The 13,288-nt window shown below is 46.9% G+C and overlaps 1 protein-coding gene across 7 annotated transcripts in view; it reads left to right on the top strand.

Annotated features, from left to right (window-relative positions):
- The window catches only part of LOC128337139 (uncharacterized), a 155,429-nt gene that overhangs the window by 65,942 nt on the left and 76,199 nt on the right, over positions 1–13,288 (top strand). For 2 of the 7 annotated variants that reach the window (XM_053277780.1, XM_053277776.1), the window contains exon 3: positions 12,939–13,000. The exons of the other annotated variants lie outside the window; for them this stretch is intronic. The gene's annotated coding sequence lies outside the window, so the exon portion shown is untranslated. The remainder of the gene's footprint in view (positions 1–12,938; positions 13,001–13,288) is intronic. 7 annotated transcript variants of the gene reach the window in all.

Below are 13,288 nucleotides of genomic sequence, written 5' to 3'. Positions count from 1 at the left end.
CACAATATAAGTGGAAAATCAGACATCACCAAGACCTGGCAATGGCTTAAGAATGGCAACTTGAAGAAAGAAACAGGGTTTAATACTGGCTGCACAAAAACAGGCACTAAGAACAAATGCAATAAGAGCAAAAGTCGAAAAATCCACCACAAACAGCAAGTTTGTAAAGAAGCAACTTTGTAAAGAAGCAGATGAAACAGTGGACCACCTAATCAGCTGTTGTAAAAAGATCGCACAGACTGACTACAAACAAAGGCATGACAAGGTAGCAGGGATGATACACTGGAACATCTGCAAAAAATACAAGCTACCTGTAGCCAAAAATTGGTGGGACCATAAAATTGAAAAAGTTGAAGAAAATGAAGATGTAAAAATATGATGGGACTTCCGACTACAAACAGACAAACATCTGCCACACAATACACCAGATATAACTGTAGTCGAGAAGAAAGAAAAACAAGTGAAAATAATCGACATAGCAATACCAGGGGATAGCAGAATAGAAGAAAAAGAAATAGAAAAAAACCACAAAATACAAAGATCTGCAAATTGAAATTGAAAGGCTGTGGCGGAAAAAGACCCAAATAATCCCAGTGGTAATTGGCGCCCTGGGTGCAGTTCCAAAAGATCTTGAAGAGCACCTCAACACCATCGGGGCCACAGAAATCACCACCAGCCAATTACAAAAAGCAGCTTTACTGGGAACAGCCTATATTCCGCGACGATATCTATAACAGCAGCAACAACATTGACAACAAAATTCAGCCATCCCAGGTCCTTGGGAAGGACTCGATGTCTGGATAAAACAAACCGGTCAATAACACCTGTCTGACTGTATAAACAAGAAATAATAATTAATAATAATATATGTTATATCAATATATTTATATGAGTTAAATAAATTAAATAATAATAATGGTATTGATGATGTAATGGAAAAACCAGTTATGGATCTTTTAGAATAGATAAGACAATTGGCAGGGGACACACCTTGACCATGAAGGAGGTTTTCCCAAGGTGAGGCTCATCCATTACAGTGCGATTTCCCCAAATGCAGGAAACTCGACTACATAATTTGTGGTATCATCCCTTGTCATAATTGGGGCTGGGGGTTATGGGAGTTGTAGTTCATCAAGATCTGGAGTACCACGAACAGGAACCCCTGGATTAGATTACCTAACTAGTTTGGGGGATTGTCAAACTTTTAGTTTTAGAGTTTAGGATATGATTGTACGTCTTCTTATGATTGTACGTCCTCTTACTTCTGATGTTTCATGTATTTTTTTGTGCTGGTCTATGACTGTAACAATAAACTAACCTAAACTAAACGATTTTCCTGGCTTCTGTCTTGGGTCATGTCCCTAATCCAAGACCACATGGAATGCATGAACATGCTCCCATATGCCTCGGTGTGCCAACATCTTAAACAAAGATAATAACACATCTGGCCCAACTTTAGAGTTATGAAGCTACCTCGGGACGGAGGCTTTGAAACCAAAGCTTCACAAACTATCATTAATGTTTAATATGCATCAGGGAAGAGATTTTTGCATGCCCTTCTCTTTTCCTGTCATGACTGATGAGTCGCATCAGTTATAGGGTGGCCCACCAAAACGGTCCACGGCCAACCCATAACTGGGCTAGCGTCTACACACCCTCGGAAATGGTGGGCATTCCATGCTGAATCAGGACAAAACAGATTTGTTTTCCTGCATCCCACAATACTAGTTTGATTATCACTTCCGTATTCCTGTAGGTCGAATGGCTGACCTTCAGGTCACCTTGGACACATGGATAATATTCCTATTCAACCCCAGTACTGCTACTGACTCTTGCTGGTGTCTACTAGGGATGTGCATGACCCATTTGAATCAAAGCGGCCCAGTTCAAGTCAAAGTGGCCCGGTTCAACCAGTTCGAGCTCAAACCAGACAGGCCCTCCAAACCGGCCCTCCAAACCAGTTCGACCCAGTTCGACCTGATTCTAGTGCACAAACCGAACCTCTGACCAGTTCTAACAAACTGGCTCACAGACTGGGTGGTTTGGTCCAAGTTCGGTTCAGACTCAAACCGAATCACCTGGTTCCGTGCACACCCCTAGTGTCTATCTTATGTTTCTTTTTATACTGTGATCCCTTTAAGGACAAGGAGTCATCTTTAGTTACTATTATTATTTTTCTATGTAAATTGCTCTGAGAGCTTTAGTTGAAAAGCAGTGTAACATTATTTGTGGTAGTAGTAGTAGTCAATTAATTAAGAACATAAGAACAGCCCTGCTGGATCAGGCCCAAGGCCCACTTTGTCCAGCATCCTGTTTCGCACAGTGGCCCACCAGATGCTGCTGGAAGCCACAGGCAGGAGTTGAGGGCATCCCCTCTCTCCTGCTGTTACTCCCCTGCAACTGGTACTCAGAGGCATCCTACCTTTGAGGCTGGAGGAGACCTATAGCCCTCCGACTAGTAGCCGCTGATGGACCTCTCCTTCATGAAGTTATCCAGACCCCTCTTCAAGCCATCCAGTGTGTTGGCTGTCACCGCATCTTGTGGCAGAGAATTCCACAAGTTGATGATGCGTTGTGTGAAAAACTACCTCCGTTTGCTGGTCTCAAATTTCCTGGCAATCCATTTCATGGGATGACCCCTGGTTCTAGTGTTATGGGAGAGGGAGAAGAATTTCTTCTTCTCCACTTCCATGCATGATTTTGTAGACCTCTATCGTGTCTTCCCGCAGTCGTCTTTTTTCCGCGGGTGAGCAGATCTCTGCCACTGTATTTCGCTCTTGTTCTGAAAGAGAACCCATGCCTCTTTTCCACTTTAACTTGAAGAAATCCTAAAATATATTTTGGGAACGGGTGTATGCCCCCTTAAGCTACAGTTCTCTGTCCGACACTTCTTTTAATACAGGTCCCTGGTGTGCAGCAGTGTGCTTGCGGATGGATTAAATCAGCACAAAATGATCTCACAGCTGCATCCAGATTCTGTTGTGCACAGTGATGGAATCCATGCCCAGGTGTCCTTTGCGAACCTGTCAGAGGAAATGCAAAATGATGGCCAGCTGCCGATGCACTGTGATTTTTTTGAATACAACATTCAAAAAGGGAAAACTGGGAAATGAAACAGGAACATAGGAAGCTGCCTTATACTGAGTCAGACCCTTGGTCCATCTAAACCGGAACTGTCTACCCAGACTGGCAGCGGCTTCTCCAAGGTTACAGTCAGGAGTCTCTCCCAGCCTGATCTTGGAGATGCTGCCAGGGAGGGGACTTTGAATCAACTGCATGCAAGCAGGCATACTCTAGGGGGCGTACTGAAATGAAGGACAGGGAATGCCCACTGAAAAGCACTGCTTCCTTTCAAATGGCCATGGATGGGATGCATTGAACTTCCAAATGGCCGATGGCCATTCAGAAATCCCATGCATCCGTATGGTCGTTTGGAAGGAGGAACATCAGAAGCTGTCTTATACTGAGTCAGGCCATTAATCACTCTAGCTCATTGTTGTCTACACGGACTGGCAGCGGCTTCTCCAAGGTTGCAGGCAGGAATCTCTCTCAACCCTGTCTTGGAGATCTTGCCAAGGAGGGAACTGGGAACCTTCTGCTCTTCTCGGAGCAGCCCCATCCCCTAAGGGGAAGATCTTACCGTGCTCACACATGTCGCCCATTCAAATGCAAACCAGGGTGGACCCTGCTTAGTAAAGGGGATCATTCATGCTTGCTACCACAAGACCAGCTCTCCTCCCTTTAATATACATCCTGCTGTTTTAGGAACACAGGAGGCTGCCTTCTACTGAGTCAGACCCTTGTTCCATCTCGTTCAGAATTGTCTACACAGACTGGCAGCAGCATCTCCAAGGTTGAAGACAGAAGTCTCTCCCAGCCCTCTCTGGAGATGCTGCCGGGGGGTGGGGGACTTGGAACCTTCTGCCTGCAAGCAGGCAGTTTTTCTCCTCAGATTGGCCCCCTCCCCTTAGGGGAATGTGCTCACATGTGTAGTCTCCCATTCAAATGCTAACCTGGGTAGACCCTGCTTAGCAAAGGGTACAATTCATGCTTGCTATCACAGGATCAGCTTTCCTACTACTTTCTCTGTCTCTGTGATGGGGGATGATGGGAGATGTAGTCCGACAACAGCTTCCAGGCCGGAGTTGTGCAGCCCTGCTCTGCATTCATAATTATACAAGTGGAGGGCAGGGTGAGGTTTTACTAGTGAGTCCAACAGCATCAGCCTCCCCACCACTCCAGCAAACTGCAAGCAGTAACAGCCCCTGCAAAGGGTGCGTTTCGTTTGGCAACTTCCGATCTCAAATGCCCTCTTCTTCAGAGGGAAAATTAGAATGGCCAAACTTCCTTTAAGGCCTTCGGGAGGAGAGCTGGTCTTGTGGTGGGAAGCATGAATTGTCCCTGTTGCTAAGCAGGGTCCACCATGGTTTGCATTTGAATGGGAGATGACGTGTGTGGGCACTGTAAGATATTCCCCCTCAGGGGATGGGGCCATTCTGGGAAGATCACCTCCATACTTGCACGGAGAAGGTTCCAAATTCCCTCCCTGGCAGCATCTCCAAGACAGGGCTGAGAGAGATTCCTGCCTGCAACCTCGGAGAAGCCGCTGCCAGTCTGTGAAGACAATACTGAGCAAGATGGACCGATGGTCTGACTCAGTATATGGCAGCTTCCTGTAAGATATTTCTCTTTGGGGATGGGGCCGCTCTGGGAAGAGCATGCAGGAGGTTCCAAGCCCCCTCCCTGGCAGCATCTCCAAGACAGGACTGGGAGAGACTCCTGCCTGCAACCTTGGAGAAGCTGCTGCCAGTCTGTGAAGACAATACTGAGCTAGATGGAGCAAGGGTCTGACTCAGTAGAAGGCAGCTTCCTGTGTTCAGGGAGGAGAGCTGGCCTTGCGGTAGCAAGCATGAATTCTGCCCTTCGCTAAGCAGGGTCTGCCCTGGTTGCATTTGAATGGGATACCACTGTAAGATATTCCCCTTAGGGGATGGGGCCGCTCTGGGAAGAGCAAAAGGTTCCAAGTTCCCTCCCTGGCAGCATCTCCAAGCTAGGATTGAGAGAGACTCCTGCCTGTAACCTTGGAGAAGCCGCTGCCAGTCTGGGTAGACGATCCTGAGTTAGATGGACCAAGGGTCTGACTCGGTAGACAGCAGTTTCCTATGTCCCTATGTCTCTGAACAAAGCCAGTATCCTATAGCTAGTTGCCACCATCCCTCAAAGATCATTGAGCAAGGACCTTCCCTACACCAGCTTCCCCAAAGCCCTTAAGTGAAGGTCATTTTGCATCTTCCGAGTGGGCGTTAATGACATCATGTTAAAATTAAAGGGTCCTCAAGGGAGAAACGTGCTTACATTGGTAATAGCAGGCCTGGCCCCCATTAACCGTAAGGTAACAATTATGGCAACAGAAGCGGAGAGATAAAGGCAACACATTTGGGCTAGTAAATGGTTAGGCAACCCCAAAGGGTGTTTCTGGGCCACAAGGCTGTCCTTGCCACAGTATAAAAGGACTGGAGAGAGAAGCCATTCCTACATCAGTTTCTCCTGACATCCAAGGTCTCCTCCTGTCTTCTGTTCTTGGAGAACAGGTGAGTTTGCAATATCTGATTTTTCTCTCCTAGAGATCCTCGCCTTGAATCTCAGAATCACCACTGACGGTTCCCTTAGAACAGGGATTCTCAACGTGTGGGTCCCCAGATGTAATTGGACTTCAACTCCCATAATTCCCAATCAAAGGCCACTAGGGCTGGGCATTATGGGAGTTGAAGTCCAGTAACATCTGGGGACCCACACGTTGAGAAACCCTGCCTTAGAAGCATGTAGGGAATTCCTCCTCCAGAAGAATGTCCAGGGAAGCCACAATTATTTTGAGAAGATTTTGAGATATTCCCAGGAATAGGTGTTCCTCTCAGTTGGCCGTAAATTTTGCCTGATGGAAACATAGGAGACGGGGAGGCTGCCTTCTATTGAGACAGGAATTTCTTTCACCGCTAGGAACAGGTGAAGCTGCCTCATGCAGAGTCAGGCCCTTGGTCCATCTGGCTGAGTACTGCCAGCACTGGCCGGCAGCAGCTTCTCCAAGGTTACAGGCAGGAGTTTTTATATCATGAATCAGGTGTGGCTAATATCAGGAGGGCATGGAAACACAGAGAGATTTATTTTAGTACTGGTTTTTACTATACATTTAAGAAGCTGCCATATACCGAGTCAGACCCTTGCTCCATATTGCCAGCACAGACTGGCAGCGGCTTCTCCAAGGTTGCAGGCAGGAGTCTCTCTCAGCCCTATCTTGGAGATGCTGCCAGGGAGGGAACTTGGAACCTTCTCCCTCTTCCCAGAGTGGCCCCATCCCCTAAGGGGAATTTCCTACTGGGCTCACATGTAGTCTCACAAGAAGGGCCGGGCAACTCAGATTCAGAGTAAACTTGTGGTTCCACTTCAGACAGAATGCTGAAAGATTTTAAGGGAGGCCAAAAGAGCATTAACTTCTAACCCCTGTTAAATAGGCAAATAGGCTTTTAAAGTGGTGGTTCTCTTGTATTTAGCAGGGGGGGAGCAACTGGTCCTATCCATCCCCAGCACAGCATCCCTCCAGTGGCTGCTGCTGGTGTCTAACGTGTCCAACGTGGTGTAGTGGTTAGAGTGCTGGACTAGGAGCAGGGGAGACCTGGGTTCAAATCCTCATTCAGCCATGAGACTTGCTGGGTGACTCTGGGCCAGTCACTTCTCTCTCAGCCTAACCTACTTCACAGGGTTGTTGTGAGGAGAAACTGAAGTAGGTAGTACACCACTCTGGGCTCCTTGGAGGAAGAGTGGGGTATAAAATGTAAGTAAGTAAATAAATAAAATGAATAACCTATGGAAGTCCTGGCCATAAGATGTTGTGATGGCCACTAGCTTAGACGGCTTAAAAGGGGATTAGACAAATTCATGCTGGAGTAAGAGAAGAAGGGGTCTTTTAATACCTATTAGCCAGAACAGCAAAAAGAAACCTCCATGAATAGAGGCAGTCTATCCCTGTGACCTGTCACTGGGAAGCAACATCGGAGAAGGGACAACAGCTTCCCTGCTATGTTTTGCGAATTCCTGGAGGCTTCTGGTGGGCCACTGTGGGATATACTATATGCATCTGCTTTGGTCTGATCCAGTGGGGCTCTTATTTTGATTGGATTCATACATGCATCAGATTGCAAGGTTTAATTGTGGGTAGGCACCCTCTGCTGAATGGGGGAAACATAAGAATGTAAGAACAGGCGTGCTGGATTAGACCCAAAGCCTATCTAGTCCAGCATCCTGTTTCACACAGTGGCTCTCCAGATGTCCCCGAGAAACCCACAGGCAAGGGGTGAGGGCATGCCCTCTCTCCTGCTGTTGCTCCCCTGCAACTGCGATTCGGAGGCATCCTGCCTCTGAGTCTGGAGGTCACCCTAGCCATCAAGACTAGTAGTCATTGCTAAACGTGTCCTCCAAGCATTTTTCTAAGCCTTGCTTAAAGCCATCCAAGCCGGTGGCCATCAGCACATCCTGTGGCAGAGAATTCCATAGTTTAATTATGCAATCTGTGGGGAAAAGATACATCTGTTCTGGGAATGTTAGGGCCAAACTTCCTTCCACTCCCTGCTATATTATTTTTCTAGTTGTAGGGATGAGAAATGTGTTGCTTCAATGAGAATTCGAAAAATGACATTTCTACACCTGAAGTGGGGTGTTCCATTTTGCCTATGGACAGCTGCATGAGAATCAGGGCCATCTTAACCTGCAGATTGCGGGTCTTGCTAAATACAGATTTCCAGCTCACATTCAGATTTGTGATCAACCAATCACCCCAGTAGATCATTGTGCTATCAAGCCTACACTTGATTCTCCCAGATCCCCCCCAAATTAGATCTGGTTATGGTTGCCACCAGTTCGCTTGGTGTCTACTTGGGACTGGGCCTTCTCTGTGGCTGCCCCAGGGCTCTGGAATGCACTCCCTGTCAAAATAGGAGCTTCTCCATCTCTGGCTGTTTTTTAAAAGACCCTTAAGACCCAACGGTTTTTTCAGGCTTTGGGTTAATTAATCAATTTTAAACTGCTTGTTTTATTTCGTAAAATTGTTCTAATTATTTTGCCTTGGTTTATACTTATTGTTAGGGATGTGCATGAAATCCGCACCAATTGATTCAAATTCACCCACCCTTGAATCGAATCCGGCCACATTCGCCCAAATCCGATACGAGGTTGGGCGAATTTGAACTGATTCCAAGCAAACGCCACTCTCGTCAATGGCTCCAAATCGAATTGATTTGAACTCGATTCGAATTTGAATCAATTCATGTGAATACCATGCACATCCCTACTTGTATTTTACATTATTTACACAGCTTAGGGATACACGCCAGGTGGTATATAAATATGATAGATACAGAAATAAATAGCCGTGCACCCATCTTCTTCCAGAATGGACTTGTCTAGAATGGAAATATTTAAACCTCAAGTTTCTATGTTTCCTCTTTCATTCATTATGTTCACTGCTCGCTCTCTCGCTTTCGCTTTTCGCTTTCGCTTTCCCCCAGGCCTTCCTTACTCGTGCAAAGATGACTTTCGGCTACGGGAGTTGTGGCTTCACCTGTGAATCGCAGTGCCCCCCACACCAAGTGGCCATCCAGCCTCCCCCCTTCTGCATCACCGTCCCGGGCCCCATCATGAGCGCTGCTGCTGATTCCTGCGCCGTTTCCTGCACAGCGCCCTGCGGCTACGGATATGGTGGAGGCTACGGCGGCTACGGAGGCTACGGAGGCTACGGAGGCTGGGGTGGCCGTGGATGTGGTGGCTGGGGTGGCTGGGGCGGTTACGGCGGTTACGGCGGTTACGGAGGCTGTGGTGGATATGGTGGATGGGGCCGCGGATATGGCTACGGAGGTCGAGGGGGTGGCTACGGCGGTTGGGGGTGCTGAATCTCTGGATTGTGGCGAACCGTGCAGTATTGTTTAAGAAGACAGCCTGGCTATTAAGATTTTGAGACCAATCCGCAGCTGAGTGCCTGGGCCCAGTTTTTTCAGGAATGCTGAGCACCGAAAGCTGCTGCCGAATGCCAAGAAATATTCTGATATTCTGGCCCCAATTTTCTATATTTCTGGTATTAACCCTCCATTTTACACCTTCATCTGTTGCCTGTAATGAGTTCCCCCACTGGTAGATGTTGTGGACACTCCTGAATGTTCCTTTCTGTATTCCATGCTATTCCACTGTGCAACTGTATACTGACCTGTCTCAATAAATCTTGCTTTGCATTTGAAAACAAAGGTTTCCTGTGTGGCTTGTTCATACTTCTGTGTGGAGGGAAGCCATCAGAGAAAATTCTACAATGTTTCTTTTAGGAACATAGGAAGCTGCCTTAACCGAGTTAAACCATCTTGCTCAGAACTGTCTACACAGGCTGGCAGCGGCTTCTCCACGGTTCCAGGCAGGAATCCCTCTTGGCCCTATCTTGGAGATGCTGCCAGGGAGGGAACTTGGAAGTTGGAAACTTCTGCATGCAAAACACCAGTACTCACACGTAGTCTCCCCTTCAAATGCAAAGCAGGGTGGACCCTGCTTAGCAAAGGGGACGATTAATGCTTGCTACCACAAGACCAGCTCTCCTTTTGGGGAGCAACTATTAAATTTTCTTTGGAATGTTGGACTTGCCACCTTCATAACTAGAAGCTGAAGCCCTCACATTCTCAACAGCAATCTTGATTGAGCTCCAGTGTAAAGCAGACCAATAGCTCCCTCTTCTGGCAGGTTTGTGCCTGTTTCTTGACGCTGAAGTCTCTGATTTTATAGGCCGGGTGTGTGTCCATTCATGGTTGAAGCGAAATCTGAACTGACAGCTTTCTAGCCCACAGCTCAGATACATAGATATGCTCCATTTTTTACAAACTAACTCAAAGTTTGCAGGTTGCAATTGACACCCTGCTGGAATTAGGGGCAGATATATGGGGCACTCCCTATGGGACACTCTGTACGTGCTTAAAAGTACCTTGTATTTACTGGGGTGGTGGTGGTGGTTTAAAAATAGATTTTCCCTGTCAGTGTGGTGTGCTGGTTTGAATGTTGGACTAGGACTGGGGAGACCCGAGTTCAAGTCCCCATTCAGCTATGAAAGTCACTGGGTGATTCTGGGCCAGTCACTTCTCTCTCAGCCTACACTACCTCACAGGGTTGTTGTGAGGATCAACATAGCTTGTGCGGATCAACATTGCTCTGGGCTCCTTGGAGGAAGAGTGGGATAAAAAGGGGAAAGTAATAAACAAGGAGGAAAGGCACTCTGTGCATGCTTTGAGACCTGTTGTCTTTCTAAAGACACCCTGATTCTGTTAAAAAGGCTCTTTTCAAATGCTCAGCCTGATGTGCCAGAATTCTGGGAAACAAATTGTTCAGACCCTATAGGCCAGGGATGGGGAACCTTGGCACCCCTGCAGATGTTGGCCTACAATTCCCATAATCCCTAGCTATTGGCCTCTGTGGCTGGGGATTATGGGAGTTGTAGTCCAAAAACAGCTGGAGTGCCAAGGTTCCCCACCCCTGCTATAGGCCATACCTCTGAATTCTAAACATGTTTCTCCAGCACTTCAATAAATGCAGATACATGCAGATAAAAATAAATGCATTGCAGGAGCCACTGGGTGGCGCTATTTCACAGCCCATGGTGGTATGCTAAGATGTTTCCTCTGGAAAATCCTGCCACATGGTGCATCTCTATTGCTTTGGGGGGCATGTGAATGAGAATAGTCTGCAACAGTTTCAAACCCTGAAATGTCGTTTCCTAACATGAAAGGGGAAGAATAAAACAAAAGAAGAGTGTCTGGTAGCCTTTGGGGTGTTTTGAGCAGTTTGTGTATGGATTCTGGAAGCCACCGGATGAAAAATATTGAGCTCACAAGCACAGATTCCTGGCTAGGATGGGGTTAACCTGGGAATCTGTGGCCATCGGGGTAACCCCGATTGACTACCCTGGTTGCAAGTGAGGTGGGTTGAAAATGGAGCCCGTCCCTCCTTCGTTTCTGCTCATCTGTGTTGCCGCATTTGGTAGTCCGAGCACTGCCGTGTCATCTGTGCTACTGTACCATAAACATGACCACTGTGCTCCCAGTCAGTCATCGGCCATGTTTACCATAGAGTCCTGTGGCTGGAGGGGCCAGGGAGAGGAGAAGTGTGAGCGGTTGTTCACACAGCCAGCCCCTTTTGGGTAGGAAAGTGTTAACTTGGGTACGGAGGCTTGTCTTGACCCACAGAATCCTCTCCCACCCAGCTCCTTCCTATGTGGGTAACCCAGTTTCTAAACCTAGGTCAAAGCTGAGGTGGGAGAGAAACAATTCCTCTGCTAGCTTACAGTTGGTCATAGTGGCGTAACTGGGGAGGGGGCAGCCAGGGCACGTGCCCTAGGCGCCACTGGGGGGTGCCACACCAGTCCCTGCCACCCTCACCCCATTGCCCACCTGCCCAGCCCCAAGGCCCCTCAGCCCCTTGCCCTGTTCGCCTTCTTCTCTCCTGCTTGCCTTGCCCTCTGGCCTACAATCAGAGCAGCCTGAAAACTGAACACAGCAGCTCCTTCTCTCCCCGCCTCTCAGCTGATCGGTGGGTGGGCGGGGCTTCCAGAGAGGCCTGCCTGCAGGCCTCCATGAAGCCTGAACTCGAGTAGGCTGGCTGTTGCTCTTACCCACCACAGTTCTCTATCCACCCAAGGCCCTATCCATCCCCTACACAGCATCCCTCCAGTGGCTGTTCCTGGTTTCTGTCTTGTGTCTCTTTGGAAATTGTGAATCCTTTTGGGACAGGGGACCATCTCATTAATTTCATTATTTATTGTTCCGTGCAAACTGCTTTGAGTATTTCATTGATCAGTGGCATATAAATATTCATAGAGGTCTAATTTTTCATGTCAGCCAGCGTGTAGTGTAGTGATTAGAGTGCTGAACTAGGACCGGAGAGACCTGAGTTCAAATCCCCATTCAGCCCTGAGACTTGCTGGGTGACTATGGGCCAGTCACTTCTCTCTCAGCCTAACCTACTTCACAGGGTTGTGGTGAGGAGGAACTTAAGTATGTAGTACTCTGGGCTCCTTAGAGGAAGAGTGGGATATAAAATGTAAAAAAATAATGATTTTTTAAAGACTATGATCCAACATATCTAAATGCTAATTGGGCCAGAAATCATGCAACTTTGTAGCCAGAATTTCCTTAATTTGTTTTATTTTGTTTTTTTTTTTTTAAAAAACCCAAAAACTCCACATGCACAGGCTTCTGATTATTTGAGTTCTGGGGCATGGATTTGGGATAGGAAGAGTACAAAGAATGAGATGTTTGAAGGCACGTTATGTAGGATCATGAATTGGCAAGAGAAGAAACTGGGAATCTGGGGGCGGGGGGAGAAGACACCAAAAAAGACGGTGCAAGACCCTTCCGGTTTCTTCCTCTTAGCTTACAGTAGGGATGTGCAAGAGAGCTCGATTTGAATCGTGGTTTGAATTGAACCAGCCCAGTGCGGCTGGTCTGAGTTTGAACCAGACTAGCCTTGGTTCTAAAGAACTGATCCGAACTGGTTCGGGGATATACAGTACCTATAAAGGGGAATCAGACAAAAATTCAGTTTTACAAATATATTTATTTATTTAATTTATTTTTACTGTTGAATTTATATACCGCCTTTCATTAAAAACAACCCCAAGGTGGTTTACAAAAGTTAAAAAAACACACAATAAAATATATCCCTGAACCAGTCCCTGAAGTGGTTCGGCCAGCCCCAGAAACGGACCGGCCCCGGTTAGTTCAAATCTGGTTCAGATTCAAACCGAACTGGCCAAACCAGTTCTGTGCACACCCCTAGCTTAAAGTGTTCTTCTTCCTTCCCTCATTTATTCATTTATTCAATTTATTCAATGAGGACTAGACTGTTGCTCTTCTCTTTCAAAGGAAGCTGAAATTTGCATGGTCTTGAAGATAGAAGCCAAATCTGCAGTTGTTGCTGTAAAAAGGTACCATTTTCCAGACTCTAATGTGGAAAGATTTTTTTTTTTAAGTAATGTAATTGAGAGAGGGGGAAAACTACAATTTCAGGGAGACACTGAAAACAGAGGCCTCAAGAAGTAATTCTTCCTGAAAGACTAGATATCCAGGGATAGAAGGTGGACACCGCCTCTTAGTTACAGAGCAAAGATTAATAATATTCAGATCAAGGAGAGGAAATTAAATTGGGAATAGATTTTAAAATGGATCCAAGGTCATGCCAGTGCGAAGATACAGTGTGCAACAACCATACATGC

Source organism: Hemicordylus capensis, chromosome 14 (assembly GCF_027244095.1).
Source record: "Hemicordylus capensis ecotype Gifberg chromosome 14, rHemCap1.1.pri, whole genome shotgun sequence".
NCBI lineage: Eukaryota > Metazoa > Chordata > Lepidosauria > Squamata > Cordylidae > Hemicordylus > Hemicordylus capensis.
This window is presented reverse-complemented; position numbering and strand designations above follow the sequence as displayed.